The sequence below is a fragment of the Crocuta crocuta genome, unplaced genomic scaffold (assembly GCF_008692635.1).
Source record: "Crocuta crocuta isolate KB4526 unplaced genomic scaffold, BGI_CrCroc_1.0 scaffold48, whole genome shotgun sequence".
Taxonomy (NCBI): Eukaryota; Metazoa; Chordata; class Mammalia; order Carnivora; family Hyaenidae; genus Crocuta; species Crocuta crocuta.
Window position 1 is genome coordinate 8,948,289 of NW_027533089.1, and position 22,418 is coordinate 8,970,706.

The 22,418-nt window shown below is 46.6% G+C and overlaps 1 protein-coding gene across 2 annotated transcripts in view; it reads left to right on the forward strand.

The window, feature by feature from the left end:
- BCAR3 (BCAR3 adaptor protein, NSP family member) overlaps positions 1–22,418 on the forward strand; it is a 205,764-nt gene that overhangs the window by 71,736 nt on the left and 111,610 nt on the right. Inside the window, exon 1 of one of the 2 annotated variants that reach the window (XM_077746061.1) lies at positions 16,638–16,651. The exons of the other annotated variant lie outside the window; for it this stretch is intronic. The gene's annotated coding sequence lies outside the window, so the exon portion shown is untranslated. Of the gene's footprint in view, positions 1–16,637; positions 16,652–22,418 lie in introns of those variants that run through there. 2 annotated transcript variants of the gene reach the window in all.

Below are 22,418 nucleotides of genomic sequence, written 5' to 3' on the forward strand. Positions count from 1 at the left end.
CTTTGGGTTAAAAAAACCCCCTATGTCTGAGCCAGAAAGACCAGAAAATTCAAATCAGAGCCCTACTGCTTACCAGCTGGCCAAGGGTACTTCTTCTCTCTGAGGTTTTGCTTCTTCATCTGTAAAATGGAAATAATGATACTTATTTTACAGGGGTTTTGGAGAGTTAAATATAATCAGCTGCTCACAGCACAAAGTAGGGGCTCAGAAAAGCTAGCTACCCCTCCCCTCACCTCTCCTGTACATCTGTGCCTTAAAGTGTCCTCCACTGCCTGTCCATCTTCAGTTCCAAGCAAAAAAGGCAGGAGACTATCCCCAGGTTCCTTTATGTTCTGTGCTGTTAGCTTTCTGAACAAGGCTATAATCTTTCTAGAAGTGCTCCTGGCAGGTTAGAACCTGTGAGCTGTCACCAGGAGTGGATGCTATTAAGGTAAGGCTATAAATAGAAAAGGAACAAAGAGGGAAACTCAACAGCCCTTTCTCTCTTCATTCAGCCACAGGCTGGTGGCCTAGCTCTGAGGTCTCTGGTAATAGCCAAGATTGGTGGTAGTCACAGGGTGGGCTTAGGGGGACTGCCTCTCTTTGCCGGGGATCCTCCACCCCATTCAGGAATGTTTAGGTGACTAGGAGCCACAGTCATGGATAGACTGGCCTTCTTTCCTCTGGCCATGGAGACTTTGGACGGCTGGGGGTAGGCTAGGAGGGAGCTGGATATTGGTAAAGGGGGTGCTAGGGAGGACCTGGGTCTGGGCAGCATATCAATAGGCTGACATTCTGAGCCTCCTCCTGTTAGGTTCCTGGGGCTCTCAAAGCCCTTGCCATCTTCTGCCAGATCCTGGCTTTCTCTTTCATTCGTATAAGCTTTTCTCATTGCTGCTGCCAACGTCTTCTCCCTCAAAGTCACAACAATCCCAAATGGTACCTTTTTGCGATTTAGAAACAGGCACCTCTTCTTTCCAGCAAATGCAGTTCTGCACCAGGACAAAGAGCCTGGGAAATGGGTACACAAGCTAGATTTCCGCCTCCATTTACTCCTTCAGCCGAGCAACCTGTTGCAGTGAACAACCTGCACAACTGTGCATGACAGCCCGATTTTCCATTCTCTGCTTTAATGGTCTGGATCGGCCATGCTGTTTCTGCTGCCTATTCTGAACTTATTGCTCCTGTCTCCATTTCCCTTCCTATAGCATGGCCAGCTATTGATGGGTTACAAAAGATAGCCTGGCACTGTCAGCTTTTCCAGCCCCTCTTTGAAAGAGTTTGTGATCCGTTAGTACTAGGGCTGGGTGAGAGGACATTTGAAGGGCTCCAAAGAGTCCAATTCAACAATAACCTTCATGACATTATGGATCAGTCTAGGCCTAGGTGGAGATTTACCCCATCTCCTACAGAGTGTGATTACCTTGCCTATCCACGGAGCTCCTGAAGAGGCTGAGGGCAGCGTCTCCTTCCGCTACGGTAGTATACACCCTGAAGCCCTAGGGGCTCTAGCAGCGGTCTTAGCTTTTCACCATCCCTCCCAGAGATCTGGCAGGTTCGCTTGGAAATGGCCTTCCTAAAGGCCTGCTCTGACTTCCCAGGATTCCTGAGGGGACAAGCATGTGGACCAGTGTCCTCTCTCCCACCTGGACTCCACAGGATGGTGCTCCTTCACCAGTGACTGGTCCCGAGGGTTCAGGGTGGTCTGAAAACATGGCGCTTTATGATGCCATCTCTCCCTCTCTTTAAACCCACAGTCTCTGCCAGAATATCCGGACCACCTGTTAGACACGAATGGTTCAAAGCCAAGTTTCTGGTAGCTTTGCCAATAGCCAGGAGAGGCCCCTCCCTTTGAGGAACAGAGAGAGAGGTGGGCCGATCCCTGGGTGGTCCTTGTGCTGTACTCTGAAAGGCAGAAGGAGGGGAGAATTGACTTCAGACACAGCCATGGGTGCACGGAAGAGCCAGGCCTTGGTCACTGCGGTGGCGACTAGGGGTGGAGAGATGCTGTAAACCTGTAAAACGATCCTCAAGCTTTCTCCCCAGTTAATAGCTGAATTTGCCCAGGTGATGTGGTAAATGTAGGGTGTTCTAGGAACACGTTTGAGGGGCACTGGCCCAGCTGTACAGAGGCAGCAAAGAAGTTGTGGGGAATGTGATGCCTGCGCTGAGGGGGGTGGGGGGATGCAGTTGGATGAAGGAGGAGGGAAACTGAGCAATGACGTGGAGACGTGGGACAAATGAGGAGTGCAGGGGAGCCATCCTGAGGAGTTTGGACTTTAACTTGCGGGCGGCAAGAAGCTCTTGAGGGCTTTTAAGTGGTGGAGAGATGGGACCAGGCCCACATTTTAGAAGCATCACTCAGGCGGCTGGGTGCAAGGCCGGTTAGAGAAGGGCACGATGGAGGGGCGGGAGACCAGCCAGGAGGCTAAGGTGACAGAGTCCAGGTGACAGAAGAGGAGGGCCTCTACTGGAGTGGCAGTTGGGGAAGGAGAGGAGGGCATGGATTTGAGCACTGCTGAGGCATACAGTCCCCACGACTTGGTGTGTAGTTCGCTGCGTGTGTGCCTTTGTGTGGGGTGGTGATGAAGGGAGATGGGGACCCAGGGCGGCTCCCAGGGTTCCAGCTCAGGCAAGCAGCCTGACATATGGAAGAAAAGAGAAGGGGACTGGCTTTGGGGTGACTTGGGTTTGGGATGTGCTGGTTTTGAGCCAAAGCTGCCCCACAATCAACGTTTAGCAGACCATTTGGATGTGAAACGGTAGCTCGGGAGGCAGGTTGCAGTGAAACTGTGGAGTGTGTGTGATAACCAGAGAGTGAGCTGAGTTCAGGACCTGGGTACGTGCACGTTCAGGGTGTCTGGAGAAAGGGGACCCACAAGGAAGAGGGGCTGGAGAGGCAGGGAAACCAGGGGAAAACGGTGTCCTGGACGTCAAGGGAGTGGAAAGATTCACGAGGGAGGAAGTGGTCACCAATGTCAAATGTAACAGAAAGGTCAATAACGCAATGTCTGAATCGTGTCTGCTGGGTCATGCACCGTGCGGGCTGTTATCAGCCTCACAGAGGGCACTTTCAGTGCAGAAACCGCAGAGCGGCGGGTGAACGAAAGGAGAGAGGTGGTACGGCAGGTGGGACCTGGTGGGTGCGACGGAGCGCAGGCGCAGGTCACTGGAGTTGGGAGGTCAGTGTGCTTTGACACTGGAGCCCTGGGGGTATTGTCGCAGGACAGCAGTAGGTGGCTTTGAGCACGAGCCAGCTCCGGGCGAGATTTGGAGGGGTGTCCGACAACAGGGAGGGTATAGTCCAGGGTGTCCCAGACATGCGTGATCGTAAGGACACATGGAGTCTTGTTAAACACCATCTCTCCAGGTCTCTGCCTGGACCTCTAGGAGAGGAGCCTGGAAATGTGCATGGTCAAGTTCCCCAGGTGATTCTTAGGATCAGGCAAACTGGGGAGCATTGATATCAGGGTGAAGAAGGGGGGATTTGAAGAGGAATGGATAGAGGAAAGGTTTGGAAGACACCCTGGGAAGAAAGCAGAGAGAGACAGACCAGGTAGGAGGTCCCTGAAGAGGGTGGAGAGAAGCCATGCCCAGAGGGCTTATTTTGGATGGTGAGCAAGGGTTCCCCTTTCTTTCCTGTATGACAGAACTGTACCATATCCCGCTTCTGGTCCTGGTGGGGAAGACTGGAGAGTGTGCCTGGAACACTAGTCGCTGAATCATTTGTGGATGTGGGTTTGGATCGTCTCTCCTCAGAAGAACTGTCTCGTCTGTAAAATGGGGGGTGGTTGAAAGTCGGATCCACTCCTCTGCCTCTCTTCCTCTTCCTGTTGTCTGGCTGTCATCCTGGAGGGTCCCAAGAGAAAATGGCCGAAACTTGTCGCTGGGTTTCAAAACACAGAGTGGCTTTATTAAGTTACCTCATCTCTATTTCCAAACAGAGCCAATAAAAAGCTAAAAGGCCATTCTAAGGAGGAGTTTACACCATCCCTGAAATTTTATAGGCTTAGATAACCCTCCCAGGGCTGGAGGGTTTCCTCTTTTCACCCCGTGGTGATTCAAGCAGGGCATCTCTGGGTCCCAGAGCTGGCAGCTGATAGATAGATACACAAGTGGAGGCGACAGCCACCAGTACGACAACCACCGCTGCCCAATCCGGTGTACATTCCTCACCTGAAAGTCCTCAAGGAGGCAGGTGAGTGAGGTTGAAGCAGCCAGGTGTGGAAGGAGACACATGGGCTTTAGAATCCCTGTCAGATCTGTGTTCTAGTCCTCTGATGCTTTCTAGACATGTGACCTTGGGCAACTTAACTTCCCTGATACTCAATTTCTTCTCCTGTAAAATGGGTGTAATGTCTGCCTCCAGGTGCTGCTGTACAGATTGGACAGGCAAAGCACAGAGTGCCAGGCATAGATGCTCGAGCAACTGGCAGAGCCAGTCACTGTGGATCACTGTCGGCTGCAGTCTGCGTGGAGAACCCAGAGCGAGGGACTGGAGAGGGAGAGTACAGGGAGTACGGGGCTCTGGAGGTACTGTTGAGTAGTTTCTGTCTCCAGGAGTTACCAGAATCACTGCAGTCCATGTTTACAGAGGCTTCTTACCTGTCCTCTATTCTCACTTTGTTGCCAGAGGTGGTATTATCACTGTATACATGCTTCAAGGCCAGGGACTACCTGGTCTGCTGTCCCTGGCACCTAGTACTTTCAGGGACACTCTCTAGGTGTTCATTAATAACATACCCTGAATAAAGAAACAGAAACCACAAGTCTAATCATCTGGAGGGCCCTGTTTAAGAGAGGCCAATGTGACTCACTTCAGAATATGCGAGGATTATTCACTTATTTCCTTCCATGTGGTGTATTTGTCACTGCCTGGTCACCCCGTGAAGCAGAGTTCTTCTAATGCCTTCCAAGTTCAGAAGCCCCGAAACGCAGACAGATGAGGTCACATGGGGAGCGCACGGGCGTTTGAACTTCCTGGAAACGCTGACAACCAAGAAATCTGCCTCCCCCTCTCATTTAGACGGGTCCTTTGGGCAGGAGGAGAATAGGGCAGCAGCTCAGCCCCACTAAGTCGACAACAGGAAACAGGAATCTTCCTCAGGCTGCCTGGGGATGACGAGGAAGATGACTGGCACGGTCCCCCTGTAGGAAGGTTGCTGAGCCAGGGCAGGGCCTTTATACACAGTCACCATAGTGAAATGTGGGTTTTGAGTCAGCTGGTCTGGGGTGGAATGGAAATTTGACACCAAGCAGAGATTCAGCATTTCCGACAAGCCCCCCCAAGGAGGCTCCTGCTCCCAGACCCCCGGTGGATAGGGAGAGCTCTGAGGACCAAGTAGGAGGTGGGGGCGGCCCCAGGACTTCACAGTTCACACCTGTGACCCTTCTATGTGGTTTCCTGCCATGGGGGAAATGCAAGTGTATGGGGAGTGATCCCCAACTCTCTGGAAACTCCCCCTACCCCCACCTTGTACCTGAAGGGCTGTTCAAAAGTCCAGTTCACAGATATCTACTGAATGGCTACCAAGTGCCAGGCACTGAGTTAACCTAGTTGGCTTACTTCTTTTAAGAGTCACTTTGCCATTTCATGCCATTCTAAGGCAACTCAACCCAAACTCCCCCACTCATTATGAGAAATAGGGGTTCACACTGGGAGGAGATGTGGACAGTGGAATCAGGAAGTCCAGTTGAGGGGCCTCCACATCTTCGCTATGTGAACTTGGCTGGTTACTCGGCCTCTGTTTTTTCATCTATATAATGGGCTTAATCTTCACCTGAGTTGCTGAAGGGATTGACCAAGATGATGTGTAAAGCTCTTAGTCCAAGACTGGTGAACATAGCTACAAATTTGAATTCAGACTGCATTTCCTCCCACAGAGCCTTGGGTTCTCTGCCCCTCGTGGCAGACACCTCTACCAATTCTAGGCATGCTTGACCGTGTCCTTATCTTTTGGTAATCTTGGTACCCCGTTCAAAGGAGTTCCAAATGGCCACCACCCACGAGGAGTGCCCCACACCAACTGAGTGTGTGTGTGTGTGTGTGTGTGTGTTTGGGAGGGAGGGGTTTATGTGAAGAAGGAACCAATGAGGAAAGGACCAAATTGCTGACCTCGCCCAGCCCTCCAGCTTGCTATCCCAGCTGCCCTTGCACTTGGGTATTGAGGTGTGTGGCAAGCACTTCATTACTGATAATGCGGTACTACGGATTGTAAATAATGTATTTAAAGAGTCACCTGGCAGACACAAGATTGTCTCTACCTTAATATCACTTTTAGGCACTTGCATTCCAATTCTTCTTTCCTGTTCCTGGATCAGTTTGTCTCTTTTTTTGTCAGCTTCTTGTTTTTCTATAATGGTNAGGGGCTGTATACTCTGGCTTGTTTCTTGAGGTAGCCGTTAGAAGGCTTTCTCGGTGGATTCTGCGTCCTTTTTCTCCCAATCTCTCAGGTTTTGTAAGGTTTCCAATGGCTTCAGATCTTTTCCGTGTGATGTATGGGCGCGAGTGCAAGTACGGAGCTCCTTACTTCTCCGCCATCTTGCCCCCTCTCTAGGCACTTGCATTCCAAATGGCTTTTTAAAATTTGAATTTTAACTGTTCATTAAGGTATTTTTCAAGCATACACACAAGTAAAGAAAATAGTGTAATGAATCCCAGCTCTAACAATTATCCACATTTGGGCCAGCAAAGGGTGTCCTGAGTGAAAGAGAAAGTTGTGGAATCAGGCCCTGGGACTGCATACCCCTGGCACTCACCTGGGAGTGAGTTCTACAACACTTATGTCTTTTTGGAAAAAAGGCCGAGAATTCTGCATCTTTCCGATCTGTTTCCAGTTGCCATGTCTTCCCTCTGGAGAATGGTCATAACCCGTACCTGGCCGGGATTGACTGAGCTTGAAAAGTGGGTGGCACCATTGGAACCTCACAAACAGAGTGTCCTTCCTTGGCTCCTGACTGACTCTTGAGTCTAAAATGAGGAAGAATCAGGCAGAGGCAAGAGATTGCTAAGCTGAGAGCCTTGAGCAAGCCTCCACAATGAACCCTCCCACCGCCTCTCAGCACCCACCTGCCTGCTGAGGCCACCAGTGTCTGCCAGGATGGCTTGTGTCCTGTTTTGTAGAATGATAACTACAGTTTTTGATAAGCACCTTAAACAATGGAGAGAAAGGGATAGTGTAATCTGACCTTGAGCTGTGTGGACCCCATAGGGCGGGGGTCTGTGACACTTAACCAATGAATCAACTTTAGCTCTGAGGTGGGGAGGAGGCCATTGTCCCCACACAGCTGTGGCAGCTTATGAACTGATGAACTGATGGAACATTCCATACTGTCATCATTTCTATAGCCTTTCCTCCTGAGACACTATGGTCACCACCTCCCAGCCATGACATCCCCACACCCACCTAGGCAGTGGGAGCCCAGGAAAGAGCAGGGATTGTGGAATGAGAAAATAAATTTCTCATGTGTCCTTGTGACACATAAATGTGTCGGTCCTGGCTCTGTTGTTTAATTGGTTCAGTTCTGTTGTTCTGCTACTTAATTTGCCCTTGGACAAACCCCTGAACCTCACTACCCTCATTCAAAAAATGGGGAGGATAATATTTTACCCCTGAGTGATTTAAAAACCCATATAAGAATTATTCATTTTATTTTCTTAACTGCCCTGGCTTTAGGCAAAACTGTACAAAAAGTGAAGGGTTAATTCAGTGCTTTCCACATTCTGCATCTGAGCCAATTCCTCCTTATTCCCAAGTCCCCCTTCTCTGTTTACCCTGCAAGTATCAGATGCTTCCAGACAGCCAATCAAGAAAACAGCCAATTAGGGGCGCCTGGGTGGCTCAGTCAATTAGGCAGCCGACTTCAGCTCAGGTCATGATCTTACAGTTTGTGGGTTCGAGCCCCGCATTAGGCTCTGTGCTGACAGCTGGCTCAGAGCCTGGAGCCTGTTTCAGATTCTGTGTCTCCCCCTCTCTCTGACCCTTCCCTGCTCACGCTGTCTCTCTCTCTCTCTCTCTCTCCCCCTCTCTCAGAAATAAATAAAACATTAAAAAAAAAGAAAATAGCCAATTAAATTAATATTCATCAAAGAGCTCATAATTTAATCTCAACAGAGGAAATAGTCTCTATTTATCAAGTGCTCACTAAGTGCCAGGCACCGACCGTATTTTTTGCAGTCCTCACAGCAGTGTCATGAGGTCTGTGACCATCACCCCCATTTTACAGATGAGGAAACTGACATGTAAGTAAGCCATTTGCCCAGAATCACGTAGCCAATCCGCCAAACCTGGGATTCAAATGCAGATGTGTCTGACTGTAAATGCACTTGCTATTTGTTTGCTTATATCCTTTTTGTAAGTTATTATAACCTAGTGATTCAGAGCACAAGCCTTAGCCACATGGCCTGGGTTCAAAGCTCGGCGCCTTTCCGTATCACTGTGTGGCCTGGGCAGGAACTGTGTCCTCATCCATAAAAAGGGCTAAGAATAGTGCCACCTCATAAGATCGTTGCCAGAATTCAATGAGTTAACATACATAAAGCTCTTAGAATGGTACCTAGCACATAGAAGGCACTATGTAAGTTATTAATTATGAAAGCAGTCAGTGCTCAAGGAAGAAACTGAAACAGTCTGGAAGAACATGAAGGACAAAGCAAAGTCCTCTCCTGCCACCTGTCAATTTTACCTCTCAGTTTGATGGGAGAAAATTCTTTCAGACATTTTGCCCATGTAGACACATCACCCCACACTAATATATGTTTGTTCTTTTTACATTAATGGTGCAACTTGCTTTTTCACTTTATGATGTTTCAGATCCGTTTCTGTATCAGTCCCTATAGAATTACCTCATTCTTATCAGTCGCACAGTGCAGTCATTTCTCTACAGATAAACACGTTTTTATTTAAGCTGTGAACAGTGCTGCTGTGAATGTCTTAGTGTGGACAGGTGAGTGAGTATTTCTGTAGGACAGATTCTCAGAAGGATAGTCGCGGGGCAAAGGACACATTCAGAGGCAGTGTTCTGTTAGGTCATCCATTAAGGATTAACATTGTTTTACAGAACAGAGAACTGTAGAGAGAAGTTGGTGCTCAACACAAAGGAACGGGCAGCTAATCTTAGCATTTTAACTGATAACATTGTTAGGAAGATTTTTCTCTTTTAAAGATGGTGAGTGAGTCCTACCAATATCCCACAAACCATTCTATTGGGCTGAAGCCCACTTATCTGGGAGGCCAACTTTGCTATCAAAGGTTGAATTAGCACATCTAAGCAAGTCACACTTTTCTTTCAGCCTGGCTCTTCCTGTGTAGTTCCCTTAATTTTCTACAACTTTCCAGGTTCTTTCTGCTGCACTAGGCAATGCTGCAGGGCTCCCCTCCACCCCATGCTGGGGCAACCTGCAGCGTCTACACTAAGCCCCTTCCCATCGTGATTCAAGATGGCAGCCAAGTGACCATTGCACTAAGTTTTCTGTGCATGTGTTTTCTCTTTCTTCATTCCATAGTGAAGCATTTCTTTTCCCAAACTCTTCCTTCTCCACAACTTCACCAGCATCAACAGTCTGTCCCCAGTACTTTTCAGCTCTCTCTTCTCTGTGTTCCACAGCACAGGGGCCTCAGCTGATCCAGTCCTTCTCTCTGTGTCTATCTATGCTATGCTATCTGAAACCAAGAGCTGGAATCTTAACCAACTGAACCACCCAGGCACCCTATCTAGGTAACATATTTATTTACTTATTTACTTACTTATTTACTTATTTATTTTTTTAAGTTTATTTATTTTGAGAGAGAAAGAGAGAGAGAGAGCGCGCGAGCAAGCACAAGTGGGGAAGGGGCAGAGAGAGAGAGAGGGAGAGAGAGAGAATCCCAAGCAGGCACCACCAGCACAGAGCTCCATTTTGGGGCTTGAACTCATGGACCATGAGATCATGACCCGAACTGAAGTCAGACCCTTACCTGACTGAGCCACCCAAGTGTCCCAAGTGACATTGTTTGTAATGAAAATAATACGTATTTGCTAGAAACGGAACACCTATAAAGGAGAGCTGGGTAAAAAAGGAAATTAAAATCATCTGGATTTCCAGAATTATCCAGAGATATTTTCGTGCATTCTCTTTCAATTGTTAAATAAGTGGAGAAGCTAATTCATTCAGACCTGGTCATTAAATTAAGAAAGTAACTATGGAACAAGTGTCCAGACTTTGGTAATGAGGTAGGACCTGAAATGTAGTTCAGCTGTAGACCATCTGGTCAAGGTGTACCTTGTATTGAAAATGAGCCTCTGTTGTCAAGAACTGCATCTCATTTTCATTCCCTCACTCATCCCGTGAGTATTTGAGGGTCTGTGCAGCCATGGCCCCCCTACAATGACTTCTGTAGCCAATGACTGACTTGGCAGTCCTCACACAGATCTTTTGGGAACTGAGTTCACTCCCCTGCGTGGTAGACTGGGGATTTCCATGACACGAGTCCATGGTCAGCTTTTCATGGAGCCGGAACCTGGATGGTGAGACTTCTGAAAATACTACAGTACTTGCCGCTTAAGTGCGTGTCAGATATGCCAGCTCTGTGTGTTGGTGGTTTATTATATATAACATCAGGGAATTCTGTCTCTCTATCTGCAGTTGTTCAAGTTCAGATTTTCTGTTTGCTCTTTATTGGTTATAGCTTAAACAGCTGTTGTTCCTTAGTTTTTGCCACTTAAGGCTGGGCAAAGCTGGAATTTTAGGAGTTATTTTTCCTTAAAATACATTTTACCCAATGCCAGCCCCAGCAGCCTCTTAACTAGTGATGTCCTATAGGGGGTGGGGATCCACAAATTACTTGGTGGCAGGGAGGGATCCACTCTAGGTTGAGTGCTCCCTGACAAAGCCTTCTGCACTGTCCAGAAGATAACTCCGTATCACTTATGGTTATGTTGTTTTTTTTATGAGTCTCGTTAGCCCAGAGCTTTACTGTTTAAACATTAATGTGGAAGCTAGCTGTGCACTTGAAGAAATCTGAATCTGAAAATTGTTCATAGCACAGCTTGCATCCATGGCATTATATTTATTTAGCTTATGAGGAAGCTTTATCATTTGTACAAAATGGAAGGGCAAAGGGTCTAGAGTTCATTCATTCATTCATTCATTCACTATGTGCCAACTGCCAATAATGTGCCAGGCCCCAAACTAGGAACAAAAGTAAATCCAGACGTGGATCTTAGGGTCTATAGAACAACAGATGTTAAACAGAAATAACAAAAATAAATGTGTGACTATGAACTGTAACAAATTCCAAGGAGAGGGGACTATAAGTCACGTACTGATGGAGAGCCTGTTCTGGGTTTCTGGGAAGTTTTCCCAGAGAATAGGACATCTGAACTGGGATTGGCCATTTAATTTCAGGGTGCCTCAGTCTTCTTATCAGTAAAATAGGGATACTACTATCCTCTTTGACTCACAGGCATTGTGGGAAGAGTGATCAGGTACATGAGAGGCTTTGAAAAACGCTCAGTGTACCTAAAAGTGATCATGCTTCTGCTCTCTAGCAGAAGCAGCTGTGTTCTGGCCTCTACATCTGTCATCAAGACAGGCATTACTTGGGCACTTGGACTTCAGACCTTTGATCATTTTCCTCCACCTGCCAGGCAGCTGGGGTCAGATGGACTTGGAGTTAGCCTTGGTGCTGCAACCTACATCTAGTACAAATGTGGGTGGGTTGCTTAGCTGCTGAAATTCACTTTCCTCATTTGTGAAATGGGGGTGATAATCGTACTAGTTCATGGCTTAAGGCTTGTAAAGCCTTAAAGCACAGTATTTGGCTAGTAGTTACTCCTAACCCAATTGTAACTCCTGTTATCATTGCTAATTATTAACTCTTGCTAATTATTTCTTGGTGATAACTTCGTCCATTTTGGTCCTTCCATCCCCACTGCCACCAGCCTTTTCAAGAACCTTGTCATGTGACAATTGCCATAGCCTCCTTTTTAATTTTTTTTTAAACATTAATTCATTTTTTGAGACAGAGTGCAAGCAGGGGAGGGGCAGAGAGAGAGGGAGACAGAGAATCCGGAACAGGCTTCAGGCTCCAGGCTCCAGGCTGTCCGCACGGAGCCTGATGCGGGGCTGAAACTCACGAACTGTGAGATCATGACTTGAGCTAAAGTTGGGCGCTTAACCAATTGATCCACCCAGGCGCCCCAATTGCCATAGCTTCCTAATAGGGTATCTTGCTCTCACTTCTCTGCTTCATTCTGCATGGTTTCCAGAATGAGCTTCCTAAAATAACACTGCTTTGCATATATCACCTCTTCTTTAATATCACCACTGAAAAACAATTTGCAGCTCATACCACAGAGAGCTAATACAGAAGGAAGTAGTAGAACATTGATCATAAAAGGACCTACAAATGGATAGAAAAGTGGGAGACAGACTCCAAAAAGGAAAAATAAATGGCTACTGAACATGAAAAGATGAGCAGCAGCCTCACTTATAAGAGAAATGCAAATTAAAATTGCACTAAAATTCACATTTATCAGGTTGACAAAAATTCAAAAGTTTAATGATACCTTTAGCCCAGCATAGGGGGAAAATAGGCATTTCCTTACATTGCTGGGGGGGCATAAATTGCTATGATGCCAACGGGAGGCAATTTGGCATTACTTATGAGAACTACGAAAGCAGATACTCTTTGGCTCAGTAATGTTTCCTCTGGAAATTTCTCTTACAGATACACTTGCACATACCAATGACATATATCCAAGATTATTCATGGAAGTATTGTTTGTAATAAGAAAGGGTTGGAAACAACCTAAACATCCATGAATATGGCACTGATAAAATAAATTACCGCACATCTCTTCAAAGGAGTACCATGCACTAATACGGGAAATCTCCAAGATACACTCACTGTTAGGTTTAAAAAAAAACCCAGCAGCAAAGCGTAGAACTATGGTATAGTATGTGACTTTCTGTGTAGGGGTAGGGGGTGACACACACACTTAGAGAAACTCTTCTAGGCATACATGATATTAATAGCAATTGTTACCTCTGATGGGAGGGGGACTGGGCAGATGGGAGACAGAGTGAAGAGGGAGACTTTTCACTGTCTGCCCTTATATGTATTTTTCAGTGCTACCTAATCAAAAAATTACCATTGTCCCTTAAATGGTGCAGGGTTTAAGGGTGCTGACCTCAGTGCAGTTGAAACTTTGCATAAAATTTTTTTAAGTTTATTTATTTAGAAAGAGAGAGACACAGAGAGAGAACGCATGTGCATGAGCAGGGGACAGGCAGAGAGAGGACAGAGAATCCCAAGTAGGCTCTGCTCTGATAGAACACGGGGCTCGTTCTCACAAAATGTGAGATCAGGACCTGAGCCGAAATCAAGAGTTGGTCGCTCAACCAACTGAGTCACCCAGGTGCCCCTGCATACAATTTTTGACTCTCTAAAAACTTAACTACTAATAACCTATGGTTGACAGGAAGCCTTTCCTTACATTAGTCAATTAACATATATTTTGTATGTTGCGTGTATTAAATGCTATGTTGTATGTACAATAAACTAGAGAATAAGCTAGAGAAAAGAAAACATTAAGAAAATCACAAGGAAGAGAAAATACACTTAAGTACTGTATTTATCAAAAAAAAAATCCTCCTGTAAGTGGACCTGCACAGTTCAAACCCATGTTGCTCAAAGGTCAACTGTATGTTAAAAATACTATGATCCAGCCGTTAATGTATTAAGCACTTACTGTGAGCTGGGCACTGGGGATACAAGTGTGAAAGGAGTTGTGTGGTGGAAACACCACTGGACCTGAAGTGAAATCACCTGATTCAGATTCTGACTCGCCTCTCACTAGTGGCTATGGATCTTGGCACATAGTAGGCATGCAACAAATATTTGTTGAATGAATGTGTGGTTGAGGTTACTTAACCTTTCTGAGTCTGTTTCCTCTCATATAAATGGGGATAAGATGCTTCCCACCTCACAGGGGTTTTGGGAAGACATAGACTCTGTCATGAATCAGAGTATAATTAATGATAACTACTATATGCCAGACACTTTCACATTTTTTATTTCCTTGACTCCTCACATGGATTCACTCACTCACTCGCGAGGAAATGGAGAAACTGAGGGGAGCAGTGACTTGCCCAAGGCTCTCTAGGTGTGAATTGTCTAGTCTTTCTTTTGCTACCTCCCTATGATGTGCCACAAGGTATAAACTTTACATGTAGTAGGTGCTCAGGAAATTTTGAAAATCAAGAAAATTCAACACAAGTTTGATAGTTTGATCACTGTTTTCAGTGATACTTCAGAACAGTAGAAAGTCAGTCAATGTATTTCCAATCATTCAGTTTAGAAATATACCAGCTGGTCTGTTTGACATTCACTGCGCTGAACATTTTGGGAAAATTCAACAAAAGCATAAAGTGTGTGCCTTTCATGAGGTAGGGAAGATAAAGACCAACCCACAAAAACGTCTATGAGGAAAATATAGAAACTCATTCTTTGTTGTTGTTTTTTTAAATTTTTAAACGTGTATTTAGTTTTGAGAGACAGCATGAGCGGAGGAGGGGCAGAGAGGGAGGGGAGATAAAATCTGAAGCAGGCTCTGAGCTGTCGGCACAGAGTCCAACGCAGGGCTTGAACTCGCAAACCCTGAGATCATGACCTGAGCCGAAGTTAGACCCTTAACCGGCTGAGCCACCCAGGCACCCCTAGAAAATCATTCTTAAGGCTGCTGCACTTAGAATCCTACAGACTTGCCAATATAGTTCTTTCTTAGGGGGATGAAAGTGACATAAAATATATACAACATGGCACAATTTTTAAGACATTTTGACTGGAGTAGAATATATAAGAAGAGCTGTGCACAAACCAATTAGTTTTTATGAATGAAGGACAGTTAACTTTTATAAAATAGATCCATCAATATAGCCAACACCTGGATAAAGAAATAGATTATTACTTGTATCTGGAGCCCCCTCTGAGCTCCCTTTCCATCCATTCCCATCCCCCAGATAGCCATTATCTTTACCTCTAACATCATAGATATGTTTAGACTGTTTCTGGAATTCCAAATAAGTGGAAGTATATAGGATGTGCCTGTTTGTGTTCAGCTTCTCTCACTCAACATTGTATTTGTGAGAATCATGCATCTTGTTGAGAATAGAGGTAGTTGTTATTACTGTATAGTATTCTACAGAGTTTATCTCTCTTCCACTGATGGACAGTTGGGTTCTTCCTTTGGGGCTGTTGTTAAGAGAGATGCTATAAACATTTTTGAACGTGTCTTTTGGTGAGTATGTGTATACCTTGCTGTTCAGTAGACAAGACACCTAGGGATAGAATTGCTGGGTCACAGGCTACATGTTATTTTAGTTGTAGTAGATAATGTCAAACAGGTCTGGAAAGTGCCATATGAAGTTCTCTAATTTTAGCCATTTGGGGGAGGTGTAAAGTGAGACAATGCAACTTCAGTTTTCATTTCTGGGATGATTAATAATTGAGAACTTTTCCATATGTTTATTGTTTTATTTTGAGAAATGCCTGTTTATCCCCCTCTTTAAGAAATGCTATTCAAGAGGCACCAGGGTGGCTCAGTCAGTAAGAAATACTATTCAAAAATTCTATTTTCAGTTGGATCTCCTGCCCCCACCCCCCCTTTTTTTTTCTGATTTGTAGGTGTTCTCTGTAGATCTGTATACAAGTCCTTTTTTGGCTACATAGGTTGCAATGATCTTTTCTCCCTTTGTGGTTTGACTATTCACTAATGGTGTGTTGAGAACAGGAGTTCTTAACTTTAATGTTGTGCAAGGATGAAATTTTTCCTTTATCATTAGTATGATATGTGTTTAAGAAGTCTGCCTACCTCAAGGTCATGAAGATTTTTCTTTACCTTGATTTTAATGTTTTATCTTTCACATTCAGATTTTAAATCCACCTGGAATTGACTTTTGGGGGCGGGGGATGATGTGAGGTAGGCGTCAAGATTCTTCCTCTCTATGCATGTGAGTGTTCAGTTGATCCAGCATCATTTATAAAAAAGGCATACCGCCTTTTCTCAGTGCATCACAGTAGCATCTTTGACTTAAATTGAGACCATTTACCGTAGATATGCTTCCGGACTCTATTTTATTGGTCAGTTTGTCTGTTCTTGTTGTCAGTTACTATTTCTATAGCTTTATAATAGGTCTTGAGATCTGATAGTGTAAGACCTCCAATTTTTTCACCTCACTGAGCCACCTAGTACTGAAGTGCTAATTCCACTCCCCGCTTTGCTTTCAATTTGTGCAGGTGGGTGTGATTGATTTGCCTGTTCCGCGGTTTGGTTATTTGTGGTTACCTGAATCTTGGGCTCATCAAAGCCCTGGTCCTGAAAGCCAGCCAGGTGTCTGCAAACAGCAAAGCCCATCTGCTGGGTAATTAAGGAAGGCGGAAAAAGGGAGAGGAGCGGAATCGGAAGGGTTGTCTCTCAGAGGGGTACAGCGTGGAGGTGGCCAATCTACACTTCAAGACTGGCTTCTTGGGAAGATACGAGGACCGAACTCTAAAACCCGGGCCGAGGAGGGCTTGGCGAGGTCACCGCATGTAAATGTCGCGGGGGGTTCCGCGAGGCCGCGCGAATCCGCTCGCCGGGGTGGGGCCGCGACGCCGCAGATNCGGGCCACCGAGCGCCGCGCGGGGAGGTGAGTCTGTGTCGCGTGCCCCGCGGGGGTGCTGTTCCACCCCGGGGCTCCGCCGCCGCCGCCTCCCCTGGGAGGACGGCCTGGGAAGTTTGTTGGAGAAACTTAAAGGGAAAAGTTGAGCCAAGCGCTCCCCCTGCCCCCGGCACAGTGGGCGTTCGAGGGCCGGAGTGGCCGAAGTGGGGACCCGGTTGCGCCCTCGGGGCCCTCGGAACTGGCTGGGACTCGCCAGAAGCGGCCNCCCGCCCGTCCCGCTGCTGAGCCGGCCGCCCTTCCCCGTCCCGTCCCACTCTTCGGGGCTCGAGGACCTAGGGGCTCCGCTGGAAGCCCTGGGCTTGGAGGAGGCACGTTTCTCCGCTCATCTCTAGGAAAGTTTGCAAAGAAAGCGAAGGAGCGCGCTGCGTAACTGTTGACAACATCCCCCTCCCTCTCGCCCTTTGTTGAGAAAGAATGAATAGTTGGTTGTGCTGCTCCTTCTGCGTCGGGGAGGGGAGGGGAGGGGAAGGGAGGGACGGTGGACGCGACCCGAAGCTCGAAAGGTTCGAGCTCAGCCCCTTTCCCTAGCGGCAGCGGCCGCCGCCACTTTAAAAGTTTGATCAGGTGTAGACCCTTGTCTGGGAGCGGTGGAGGGGGCTCGAAGCAGCTGGCAAGGCGAAGTGTTCCGTGGGCAACACGGTGGGCCGTGGCTGGGGCGGGGGACTCTGATATTGGTATTAACTCTCTTGAAGAAAGGTGCGAAGGGGAAAGACCGGTTGCCCAATTTCCTTGTCTGCTTTCCCCTAAAGCTATTAGCTAAGATAGAACGTGGAGCCAAGCATTCTGAGATTCTTTGAAACCTTGACTCTTATCTCCCAAGACTACACACAGATCTGTCTGAGGAAAATACATTGGCGGAGGAAAGGTCAGTTTGGGAGCGGATAATCTCCCTGCGTGTTGCCAAGGACTGAGGCCAGGGGGGAGGGATGGGAGGCCTCGGTGCTGGGAGAGGGGGTTCAGCAGAGCATGGGGCTAGGACTGCCCAGTTAATAGTGGAGAAACCACAGGCCAAGTGCTTGTATGCGGGCGTGCAAGGGAATGTATGGAGTATAACCTAAAGGGCTTGCCATGCCACAGGCTCCCTCGCCTCCTTGACTCTAGCTTTCTCTAAGTCTCTGCCGAGAAGCCTGGCATTTCCAGGGTGACTAACCAAGATCTCAGTCTCCTATTCATGTAGAAAGGACTGCTTGTCAAATGAATGCTAATCTTAAGAACTTAATCATGTAAATTCTAGGCTGTGTTGCTTGAAATACAATCCATGGAAGAATTATTCATACTTCAATCATTTGGCTAGACTTCATAAATTTACTTTCAAAACAGGGATCCTCTTAATTTCTGAACCAAAGAAAAACTTCATTCTAAGTTCATGAGCCAGTTTTTTTAATGTGCAGTGGTTCTATCTTCTCTTCCTGTTGGACTCTGGCAGAGAAGATATACAACTAGAAGATCTAAAACTACGCATCCAAGTGAAAACTTCTCTGTTGTGGTCATAATTGGGCAGCAGGAGCAGTTACATTTCCAGAGTTTAACATATCATAGAAAGTTTTTAACACTTACAGCAGGTGACCATCAGTAAGTTTAACTTGGAAACAGCTTATTTCAGGAATAAACTGGAAAACTCCAAACAGGCTGACTGCCCATTTCTGCCTTGACTTGCACATGATCATCAGTTTCTTCAAGATATCTTTGTAAAGCAAGTGACTTGGGCTGCTCTGTTCACAAGCATTTCACAGCACAGCCACTGCCAGAAGGTAGCACATAGCTTGGGAGTTTGTCAGCCTCACTCTCGTCCCTGTTGACATTTCAGCCCTGAACGTTCACAGAGGTCTCCTATTTTCATACCAAGATACAGAACCTTTGACCTTTGTATGTATTTCAAGGTCTGACATTAGACTGAATCGGGACATGGTGTCTGTTTACCTGAACAGTAGAGAGAAGTGACGTCAGATGGCCAAAGTCTCACCGGGGCTTTTCTATTAAACACTATATGTAGGCTCACTTGGTGGCCTGTGTGTGTCTGCATCTATGTCCTATCTGGTTTGGTCTGTTTATATCTATTGCTCTGAGTTAAAACATTTCCTTCCTCCTCCTTCCTGGCCATAATCGTCCCCAGAAGCAATGACTTCTTTTGTGAACTCTCTTTGTAAAAGGGATATAGTGATAAGCAAGACAGACCTGCTCCAAAGAGACCTACCGTTGATTGAGTGCTTGCTGTATGTCCAGAGCTTTCCATCTGTGATCGCATTTACTGCTCAGGACAACCCCACGAAAGAGGTATTTTTAACCCATTTGTACAAATGAGAAACTGTCAAAGAGGTTGACTGACTTGTCCCAGGCCATACAAGCTAGTACGTAAATGGCAGAGTAGGGATTTGATCCTCTGAATGTCTTACTTCAAAGCCTAGGTTCTGAGCCATACCATGTTTGACTTTTTTTTTTTTTTACCACGTTTGATTTGTAAAACAATCAAATAGTACATAAGAAGTACAGAATGAGTAGGAACATCGATTCAAACATCTCTAAGAAAGGAAAACATGGGAGCTTTTCAGAAAGTGGAGATTTGGGTTTAGTCTTCACCATCCTTTTCCAGCCACATATTCCCACCTCAGGGCCTTTGCATCTGCCCAGTCCCCTGCCTAGAACCCCCTGCCCATCTTCTCTTGACTGGTGTCCTCTTTCTCTCTCTCTTTTTTTTTTTTTTTTTTTTTTCGGAGAACCTCTTCAGAGAAGCCCTCCTAGACCACCCTAATCTAAAATAGCTTTCCATCCCAAACAGTATGTTTTATCATTTCATCCTGGTTTGTGTTCCTTAGGGCATTGACAGTTGGGATGTTACCTAGTTTGTCTTCTGGTTTGTGTTGACTGGACCCTTTCCCTCCCCCACCCCCCTTCACACTGTAGGCTCCAGGAGAGCAGGAGCTCATCTGGTTTATTATGTCCTCATCCCTGGTACATTGTAAGCCTTCAGACAATATATGTTGAATGAATGAACACTTACTTCCCTTATCTGGAAAAGGGAAGGGACTTGATTCTCTGAGATCCCACCTACATATAACATGCTGGAATTCTGCCTAATGAAGTCAAATGAGTAAGTGGCTTTGCTCTCAAAATGAAAAGTACTTACCTTGAACCTAGATTCCAACTACACACCACATACTTCTATTCCTTGGATTTGCCCTAGGTTCCTGGAGTCTGGAAAAATTAAAAGCAGATAAAGCTCAAGTAGGAAGTACAGGGACCAAAAAGGTTGTAAATGAGTTCCTTCTACCTATAGTTCCCCCTTCTGCCCTCTGCCCCACTTTTAGTTACATTTTTTGAAAATTCTGTCTGTGGTCTAGGCCCACCTCCACCACCGTTGGGCTGATTCAAGCTTGACATAGGGCCTGGAGGTGAGCCAGTCTTTCCAAGTGGCTACACATAGGGCAGGCCTGTATTTTAATGGGTAAGAGTCCTAATTTAGAGGCAGTGGGTTGTAGAGAGGAGCCTTGCTTACATATTTCCAATTTGTCTGCTGCTGAGAATCTCTGGAGGTTTCAGCTTAGCTAATCGTCTCCTTCCAGTTATTAAATTTTGCTTGACATCATTCGGGTCAACATCCCATCCTCAGGGAAGCCTTTCCTGGCCACTAGAGGAGCCTAGACCCTGGTCCCCACTCTTGTGTACTCCCATTGCACTGGGAATGCCCAGCACCACACGTGGTCGGTACTTCCTGTCTGCTTCCACCATAGAGTAGTAACCTCATGAGGACAGTTGTTTGACACTGTCTCCAGTACCAAGCACAGTGCCTGCCACACAGGAGGCCCTCCATACTTGTGTGTTGAGTGCATGAATGAATTGATGCTTCTGTTGACTGACCCCCTCCTCATCGTTATTCTGTTCTGCTCCTCAGGTAACAATTCTGAGTGTAAATTTGCTCTATACCAAAGAGACTTGCTTATCCAGTGGTTCTCAACCCTGGCTCCACATTGAACAGTACTGGTGGCTTTCGAAAGAATGATGCCAGGGTCCTACCTACCGAGGTTCTGGTTTCATTGGTCTGAGTCACAGCTCGGGTGTCAGGATTTTAAAAGCTTCCCAGAGGATTCTTATGTACAGCCAGCTTGAGGACCACTGCTTCAGTTTCCAGAACTCAGCCCTTGCTTTTGCGCCTTTATGGGCTTGAAGCAGCCATGGTGAGAGAGAGCAGGGATATAATTCACAGGTATTGTATGGTTCCTGACAGTTTAAGAGGTACTTTCACATCTGTTATCATGGCTGATAATAACAAGCTAAGGGTTCTACTTTCTGGTTTAAATATTCCCTTTATGTTGATGATTCTTAAAAATCTACATCCTGTCCTGGCTCCTAGCTGTGCCTACCAGTATCTCCCCTCCTAGACTAACCCGCGTCGTTGCTTCCTGACGCTCAGTAGCTCAGTGGTGAGCTTGTTAGCATCTCTCCCACAGAAATCCTTCTGCACCATGCAGCCCATTACGGAACTGTGACGGTACTGTGACATCCTGCCGGGGCTGTGGCCCCCATCCTCCCAGCCAGGGGCCCAGAGCTCCTCATTCTTCCCTCGGCCCCTCCTCTCCCTGGCCGCTGCCCCAGGTCAGGGTTCTTCATCTTTCCCTGCTGGCTTGTTGCCATTGGCTTGACTGGCCTGCCTCCCTTCTTTCCTTTCCATAATTACCACAGCTACCTACCTGGGCACAGACTGGCTTCTGTCCCTCCCTTCCGGATCTCCCCTAACACCTACAGTCCAGTCCAGACCCCTCGACACAGCTTTTAAGACTTCCTGGGGCACCTGGGTAGTTCAGACGGTTAAGCATCTGACTCTTGATCTCCGCTCAGGTCACTATCTCATGGTTCATGGGTTTAAGCCCCACGTCGGGCTCTGTGCTGGTGGCACAGAGCCTGCTTAGGATTCTCTCTCCCTCTCTCTGCTCCTCCCCTGCTCTCTCACTCTCTCTCTCAATAAATAAAAGACATTAAAAAAAAAAAAAAAAAAGACTTCATGATCTGTTCCCAAGCTGGGCGCTTCTAGGAAATGCTTCTCGACTTCTCCACGTGAGCCACGCGGCCCAACTTGCAGTTGGGGAGCCTTTGGGGACGCTCCCTTGCCTTTAGGCATCTTTTGTTACAGCATCCTCTTGCCAGGCTCTTCCTTACAATTCTCTACTTTTCAAAATGCCCCCAAAATGCTTCATGTCCACGTCTCCAGTGTTGCCTTTGCTGAGGTCCTCCTCGAGTCATTTTGTTCAAATTGTTATTCCCTCCAGCACGTGAAGGGTCCCTATTGATGAGTTCGAGGATTCTCTCTCAGCATTCCTAGGGATTGGGACTTAGAAACATCACTGTTTCTCCTAGTATCTCGTATGGAGAAGACACTTAAATGTTGAGAATAGGAAGGATGGGTGTTAACCCTCAATTCAGAGAATCAACTAAAGTATGAGCAACTGGCTGAAGGGCATTCTAAGGCATTTGGCCCAAGTTTGAAATATAGATCTTGGAGAAGCAGAGCGGAAACAGGCTGTCGGAAACACTGGGGCCGGGGCAACTTTGGCCCCCATCATAATAACCTGCAAATTGTTGATCATCACTGTGGCCCTTTGCACAGAGAGAGGGTCTCTGGGCACTCTGGGCCTCCCCAGAAGGTTCTTTGAACTGATGTAGGCCTCCACAAAGCAGGTGCTGACGGCCTGGGCATGCAAGCGCTTACAGCTGTGGGGGGCAGTGTTGTGTATAGGGTGAG